General features: G+C 36.1%; 1 non-coding gene across 1 annotated transcript; it reads right to left on the bottom strand.

Annotated features, from left to right (window-relative positions):
• Positions 1-1,717: 1,717 nt before the first annotated feature.
• Positions 1,718-1,824, bottom strand: LOC113778929. The gene has a single exon (XR_003469394.1). It is a non-coding gene; the product is annotated as a small nucleolar RNA R71 (small nucleolar RNA).
• Positions 1,825-8,943: the final 7,119 nt, after the last annotated feature.

Here is an 8,943-nt window from a genome sequence, read left to right as displayed (position 1 = left end):
AGTAGTGCAGCGAATAGCCTCCACACCGTGGACACTAGACGTTCATATTCGCCGTATACAGCACTTGTTGACCCAAGCAGATTTTATGCTGGAGCACAGTTACAGGGAGACGAACTCAGCTGCAGACGCACTCACCAAACAGGCAGCCACTACCAGACAGTTGGATATCTATGGCACCCCCAACTTACCGAATTAAGGTCGAGGGATCACACGTCTAGATGCAAATCAGTACTCATATTTTTGTCTAACGCACTGCATGTCATAGTGTCATATCGGGGCTTTGCACATGATTCCCCTCGTGTAACTCTCCTTCTTTCTCAATAAAAAAAAACAAAAAAAAGGAAAAAAAAAGTATGTGAAATGAATATGAATAAAAAAAAAACTTGTTTTCTTGTGTAAACTTATAACTCGTTGTTGTTTGATCACCAATAACAAGCTCTTAGTTGTTATTATTCAACAAAAATTGGTAATAATGATAGAACAACATAAGTCGAGTTTAAGTAGTAGACTCATGAGAATAGAGGTACACTTAAGTGGGTTAACTAGCATTTCATGAAGGAAACAAGAGTAGAACTAGTATTTCACCATGAGAATAGGGAAAACTAGACTATTCTAGACCATTTTATCATGAGAATTAGATTTGGTAATATTAGAAATGAATCCCTAGTTAAACAAGGGTTGTAACAAGAGGTAAATCTATTCATTTGTGTTATTTACGCCATAAGTGGAATCTACATCCCTAGACTCAAGGGTTTAGTGAATTTTCTTCATTTGTTATCTTACAGTTGACTAGTTAAGATTTGTATGCTGTAGTAGTTATAAATTCTCTTGCTTAAATTGATTGTAGTTTAAATAATAGAGTAGGTTAAGGGCCTAGTACTTGTTTAAATTGCTCATCGTGGGATCGACCTGATATTTGCCCAAAACTATCAAGTGACCTGTACACTTGCAATCTAACGGGTACAATTCGGAATTAAAGTTACACTGATATAAAAATTCCGTCAAACTTTTGGCGTCGTTGTCGGGGAGCGGCAATATTAGGGCGAAACAAGTTTTATTAATTTAGACCTTTATATTAGATTAGTTGGTATTAGTGTACTAAAAATTCTTGTTAATATTTTGGATTGGATAGTTATTTTTGTGATATAATTACTACATTGTCTCTATTTTTCAATTCTTGTAGTATATGCACCGAGCTTCACGTGTAGTAGCACCTTTTGACCCCGAAATTGAAAGGACACTACGTACACAAAGAACGCGTACACCACAACAACAAGAAGAAGAGATTAGGCAACCTATTGAGAGAATTGTGATAGAGCTACCGTTTGAAGAAAAAATGGCGGAAAACAAAGCAAATAGGCGAGTTCTAAGGGATTTTACTTTACCGGGAACACAAGGATCTCAAACAAGCATAACAAGACCAACGGTAAAACAATTTTATGATTAAACCATCACTTATTCAAATGGTTCAACAATCTCAATATGAAGGTAATGCTACCGAACATTCAAATTCTGATTTGTCAACATTTTTTGAAATTTGTGATTCAATAAAGTTTAATGATGTTAGTGATGATGCAATTAAGTTTCGATTGTTTCTATTTTCACTAAGGGACAAGGCCAAGATTTGGTTATAATCTCATCCTCCAAACACTTTTACTACTTGGGCGGAATTAGCTAAGGCTTTTTTTAATAATTCTTTCTACCTGAAAAAATTGCTAAATTTAGAATGGATATAACTAGTTTCTCTCAACAAGAAGGAGAGATATTGTACGAAACTTGGGAGCGCTATCGGGAGTTACAACGAAGATGTCCTCATCATGGTCTCCCCGATTGACTAATAGTCCAAATATTTTATAATGGTCTCACATATCCGACAAAGACGCATATCGATGCGGCAGTGGGAGGAGCGTTGATGGGAAAGTAAGTTAAGGAAACTCAACAATTGATTGAAGAAATGACTGCTAATAATTACCAATGGGCTAACGAACAAGGTAATACAAGGAGAACCGCATGTATCCTTGAAGTAGATATCTTGAATGCGTTAAGTGCAAAGATGGATAATGTGGTTAAGATGCTTAATAGGCAAGTTGGTTCTAGTTCTAATCAAGGAGTAGTTGTTGCGTATTGTACTAATTGTGGCGGAAATCATGATGATTCTATGTGTTCTAACAGCGAACATGTTTAATATCTCAACAATTACAACCGTCCATTCCAAAACAATCCATATTCCAATACTTATAATCCAGGGTGGTGTAGTCATCCAAACTTTGGATAGAAGGATCAAGGGAACCAACAAAGACCAATGAATTCATTGGGTTTTCAACCAAAACAATCACTTCCGGAGTCTAAACCAACTTGGAAATTGGCAATTAAGAATCTAGCAAATGTATCAAATGATAAAATTGAAAAACTAGCTAGTGTCATTACTCAACGGTTTGAGAGAATTGAGGGAAGGATGGACCAACTCACCAATATGTATAGGAATGTCGAGGTCCAATTAGACCAAATAGTTAATGTGGTCAACAATCGGAACCAAGGGAATTTACTTAGTAAGACTGAGGTGAACCCAAGGGAGCATGTGAAAGCCATAACCATCCGTAGTGGTAAGGAAGTGAGTGAGCCGCTTGTGGTTGAAAGTGTGAGAGAACATGAAAAACAAGCAGTTGAGTGAGTTAAGAGAGGATAGCAAGAAAATTAAAGGGAAAGACAAGGTGGAAGAAAGCGAGCCACAGATTGTAGAGACAACATCAATTCCTCCACCAGTGCCATTTTCACAAAGATTGAAACATTTGATAAATGACAAAGAATTTGAGAAGTTTGTCAACATTTTCAAACAATTACATATTAACATTCCTTTTATTGATGCTATTTTGCAGATTCCTTCGTACGTAAAGGTTCTCAAGGAGATAATAACTAAGAGAAGGAGGTTAGTAGATAGCGAGACTATTGCATTAACGGAGGAATATTGTGCCATCATACAAAACAAATTACCACCAAAGTTGAAAAATCTAGGGAGTTTTACAGTTCCTTGCACTATTGGTAATGTAGAATTCTCTAAAGCACTATGTGACATTGGTGCTAGTGTGTCATTGATTCCTTTGATTATGGCCAGACAATTGGGGTTGAAAGAGTTAAAACGTACTAATATTTTTTTACAATTGACTGATAGGTCTATTAGATACCCAATGGGTATATTGGAGAATGTGCTTATTAAAGTACAGAAATTCATCATCCCCGTTGATTTTGTTGTTTTAGATATGGAAGAGAATGTCAATGTACCAATTATTTTTTGGGAGACCATTTCTGGCCACTACAGGTACTATAATAGATGTTAAACGTGATAAGTTCAAGTTTCAAATCGGTGAATAGGAAGTGAAATTTGATTTGAGTAAAGTAGAGAAGTATCTCTTTTTTACCGATCATATTTATTCTGTTGATATATGTGATCAACTGACATTAGAGATGAGTCAAGTTAATCTTGACGATGACTCTATTGAATTTTGTCTTAATGGTATAGGCTTGCAAGAGGAACAAGTTGAAGAAATGACCAAATATTTGCAGGCACAAGTCCTTTACAAAAGGAGCAATGCGTATGAGGAGTTAGGGTTGAGCAAAGGGCTACCCCACCATCGTGTGAGCAAGCTCCACGGCTTGAACTGAACCCACTTCCTAAACACCTCAAATATGTATTTCTTGGAGAAAATGAGACATTACCAGTGATTGTTAATGCCGCACTTGATGAGGAACAACTTAGCAAACTTTTACGCGTTTTGAGGAAACATTTAAAGGCTATAGGATGGATGATTTCTGATATCAAAAAAATTAGTCAAACTATTTGTCTACACCAAATTTTGTTGGAAGAAAACGCTAAACCTGTGGTTGAGACTCAAAGAAAGTTAAATCCAAACATGAAAGAATTAGTAAGAGTAGAAATCCTTAAATGGCTAGATGCAGGTATAATTTTTTCAAACTCTGATAGTGTTTGGATTTCTCCTATTCATGTAGTGTCAAGTAAAGGGGGGATAACCATAGTATGTGGTAAAAATGATGAAATGATTCCTTTTATAGTTGTGGTTGGGCAGTGAATCTGTATTGATTATAGAAAACTGAATGCAGCTACTAGAAAGGATCATTTCCCTCTTCCTTTTCTTGATCAAATAGTAGAAAGGTTGGCCGGATATGAATTTTAATTGTTTCTTGGATGGTTTTTCAGATACAATCAAATAGTCATTGCACCGGAAGATCAAGAGAAAATCACATTTACCTGTCCTTACGGCACTTTTGGATTTTGAAGAATGCTTTTTGGACTGTGCAATGCACCGGTCACTTTCCAACGTTTCATAATGGCAATTTTCTCCGATTTTAATGAGAAAATTATGAAAATCTTCATGGATGACTTTTCTGTATTTGGATCTACTTATGATCATTGCCTTAACAATTTAGATCTAGTTTTGCAGAGATGCGAAGAAACAAACTTTGTACTTAATTGAAAAAAAGTTACTTCATGATTTGTAAGGATATTTGTTCTAGGCCATAAAATTTCTTCAAAAGGTATTGAACTAGATCAAGCCAAGATAGAAGTTATTGAGAGAATGCCTCCACCTATCAATATGAAGGGCATTCGAAACTTTCTTGGACACGTGGGGTTCTATCGGTGGTTTATTAAGGATTTCTCCAAAATTGCTACACCTTTATGTGAATTACTTGCAAAAGACGTTCTTTTTCACTTTAATGATGATTGCTTACTTGCTTTTAATAGGTTGAAGAAGGAACTTGTCTCCGCACCCATAATAGCATCACTGGATTGGAGCTTACCGTTCGAATTGATGTGTAATGCTAGTGATTTTACGGTGGGAGCTGTTCTTGGGCAAAAGGATGATAAGTGACTTCATGTCATTTGATAAATGAAGCTCAAATCAATTATACGATAACAGAGAAGGAGTTGCTAGCTGTGATATTTGCATTGAATAAGTTTAGATCTTACTTAGTGGGATCTAAAGTCATCGTTTACACCGACCATGCAGCACTTAAATATCTTTTAAATAAGAAAGATGCAAAACCTCGACTAATTCGGTGAATTTTATTATTACAGGAATTTGATTTGGAGATCAGAGATAAAAAGGGATCCGAAAACTTAGTCGCAGATCATCTTTCTAAACTGGAGAATATGCTTCAAGGAGACCATTCCCACATTAAAGAAGAATTTTCAGATGAGTTCTTAATGGCGATTCGAAAGTCACCATGGTATGCTGACTTCGTTAACTTTGTAGTTAGTGGAGTGCTACCAAGTGATTTGAATTCCCACCAAAGAAAAAAATTCTTAAATGATACTAAACATTACTTTTGGGAGGAACCATTCTTTTCCAAATATTATACGCATGGAATAATTCGAAAATGTGTTCCAGAAGAAGAGGTACATAGTATTTTAATGCATTGTCACACCCTTGAGACGGGAGGCCATTTTAGTACAACTAAGACCGTAGCAAAGGTATGACAATCAAGATTTTATTGGTCTACTATATACCGAGATGCTAGAAATTGGGTTAAGAGTTGTGATCAATTCCAAAGAACTGGTAATATCTCAAGAAAGAATGAAATGCCTCTAACTACATATTTGAAAATTGAGTTATTTGATATTTGGGGCATTAATTTTATGGGACCATTTCCTAACTCATTTAATAACAAGTACATTCTTTTAGCGGTCGATTATGTCTCTCAATGGGTGGAGGCCATTCCTTCAAAAACTAATGATGCTAAAGTTGTGCTTAAATTCCTTAAACGGAACATATTTTGTAGGTTTGGTGTCCCAAAGGCAATTGTAAGCGACAAAGGTAAGTATTTTTGTAATAAATTCATTGACACTTTGTTGCTTAAATATGGATATAGGCATAAAAAGTCACTTCCCTATCATCCTCAAGCCAATGACCAAGCGGAGTTGGCCAACTGGAAGATCAAACTCATTTTGGAAAAAACTGTCAATCAATCGAGAAAGGATTGGTCAAACAAGTTAGAAGATACTTTGTGGGCGTATAGAACGGCATTTAAAATGCCGTTGGAAATGTCTCCATATAAGATTGTTTATGGGAAAGCGTGTCATTTACCTGTAGAAATAGAACATAAAACTTATTAGGCCATTAAGGCTATTAATCTTGATTTTAAATCTACAGGTAAAAAGAGACTGCTCGAACTAAGCGAATTGGAGGAATCACGGTTAATTTCGTATGAAAATGCCAAGATTTACAAAGATAAAGTAAAATTTTGGCATGATAAACACATTCTTCCTAAGCATTTTGAAGAAGGGCAAAAGGTGTTATTGTTTAACTCAAGGTTTAAATTGTTCCTTGGAAAGCTTAAATCTCGATGGTCCGGCCCATTTGAAGTGGTTCGCACATTTCTTTATGGAGCGGTGGAAATTAAAGGGAAAAACGGTGCCCCATTCAAAGTGAATGGTCAATGATTGAACCCTTATTTGGCTGGAGAGAGGGTTCCTAAAGGAGTGATTTACTCCTTAGGAAATACATTTGAAAGTTAAAGAAGCTTTAGGGAAGTCGAGCTTAACGACTTTAAACAAAGCGCTTGTTGGGAGGCAGCCCAATATTAATATTATAGTTGTGTGTTTTTCATGTATTTCTTGCATTTTGGTTTGATTTGGATTTCTAATTATATGTATTTTATTGGTTTGTAGGGGCGATACCGGAGTTTCAACTTTTATCATGGAGGAGCACTTGAAAAACGATAGTTAAAAAGGGAAGTTTCTATATTGGATTTTGTTCTTAATTTCTAAATTTCTCGTTCATATATCCAATGTTGAATTTTCGTGATATTCAAGTGAGTTTCGGTAATAATATGTTTGTATAAGTTCATTAACTCATTCGATGTGCATCTCATGCCTAAAAGTGCCATTTTAGTGTTAAAGCGCCAAAATGATCAAAGAACCTCAACCATCAATTTGCAATTTAGATGTGTTTGATGTATTTTGAAAGGTTGAATTTTGTGTTTAGGGTATATTACACTTGCATGTGGTGTTGAAATTGCGAAAATATTCATTACAAGTGTAATTTGGAATTAGTAGAAAAAGGTAGTAAAAATTGAAAAAAATTTGCAGTTTCTGCAAAAATTGCAGAAACAGACTGATCCGAGCTCAGATCGATTCGCGGATATAGCAAAACCGAGGCTTCGGTTATGCATTTTTCCAATTTTTCTTCTTCTTTTTCATTGAAACCCTAACCCCTCTCCTCCAACTTCCATTTCATCCATTAATCTTCCAATCTTTCACCATAAAAACATCCCCAAACCTCTTGTGGTCATAAACCCTTAACAATTTCGCATCAAAAACATCAATTTGGGGGTCTTTGATTGTCAAAATCGGGAAAGTGACCGAACTAAAATTCATCCATTTGGGGGCCGAAATTGGGCTCGTTTTTTCAGAATTTTGCACTTTTAGCTTCCTCTAGCATCACTCTACATACTTGAGGTAAAATTTCTCAACCCTCTTTGTTATTTTACATTTTCCAATTTTCAATTTTTCTAGTTTTTAATATATTTTGGGAAATACATATTTGTTGAAATTCTTTGTTGTATTTGTGCTACATTGTACTAAGTAATGTTGTTAAGCCTATTTTTATACTTAATAAGGAAATAATTGTGGTTAATATGGACTTTTTCTTATTGGGCTAATAGATATTGCCACCTTTTGCTCGTACTTTCTCGCTCTCTTTGGATATATTGGACTTGTTTTAAAGGAGAGAGACTCTTTGTATGCCAATTAGAGGATTAAATATGATAATTTGAACAAATTGGGATAAATGTCTTGAATGGAAGTGCTAAAATGTAGTGAATTGTTGCAATTGAGGTGATTTAAGGTGATTTTGGATATATGTACACTTTGAAGTTGATTTAAGGTGATTCTAGAAGTTCTACTTTGTGACACATCATTTTTTGCAAGTCCCATTGTTCCCCTATATGTCTGTGATGAGATTTTTGATATATACATGCATTATAAATGGTGGCATTTTGCTTGGACACTTGTAATGTTGAAACTTTTCTTCAATTTGGTGTTTTTTTTTGCAAGGAGTTTAGGCCTTTTTCAAGGGAAAACTCTGTCGAAATTTTCTCAACTGAATTTCTAACATTTTAGAAGTGTCACTCGCTTTCCTTTTTTCTCAAATGGTATAAGGTTTTGTTTGTTATAATATGCACTAATTTTGAAATTGATATGGGCACGATGGTTCGAACAAGAAGAGTTATTATTCGCACTCCTTTGCCTTCTTCGAGTAAGGAACATACACCGTCATTGCACGAGGAATCTTCTTCACAAAAGGGGGAATCTCCTTCACCTGAGTCACCTCCTCGATCAAGACGCAAGTGGGCGTCTACAAATCGAGAAGAGTCACCTCCAGACTATGATACCACGAGATTCACTTAGTTCGAAAATCAACAGTGGTATGACGTCGGCTTAGCCAAAGAGATCATAATTGAGAAGCATTTGGCACCCGAGGCGGACGATCATTACAAGGTGTCCACGGCATTTGGTCAACTCAGATGGGCCAATATTCTGAAGTTGCCGAGGTATTACTACCCAAACTTGGTACGGGAGTTTTATGCCAATGTCGAGGATAAACATGGACATAGCGCCAATTTGATTGTATCTTGGGTTCGAGGCAAGAGAGTGGCCATCACCTGGGAGACCATCGCCCGATTTGTCAAGCTCAAAGATGAGGGAGCGGATGTAAAGCTGACCAAGGAATTTAAGGCGTGTGATCCTTCGCAAATCAAAGTAGTGGTATCACGCCTTAAGGGTCAATATCGAGATAGAGGTAGTTTGAAAAAGAAGACCGTCTAAATTGACTCTTTTGAAGCTCGGTATCATCTCATCTTCTATCTCTTTGCACATAATGTGGTACCCAAGAAGAGTGGCAAACGCGAGCTAAGAAATAGCGATAT

The sequence above is a fragment of the Coffea eugenioides genome, chromosome 7, assembly GCF_003713205.1.
Source record: "Coffea eugenioides isolate CCC68of chromosome 7, Ceug_1.0, whole genome shotgun sequence".
NCBI lineage: Eukaryota > Viridiplantae > Streptophyta > Magnoliopsida > Gentianales > Rubiaceae > Coffea > Coffea eugenioides.
Note: the sequence above shows the minus strand (reverse complement) of the source record. Positions and strands in the feature narration are given on the sequence as shown.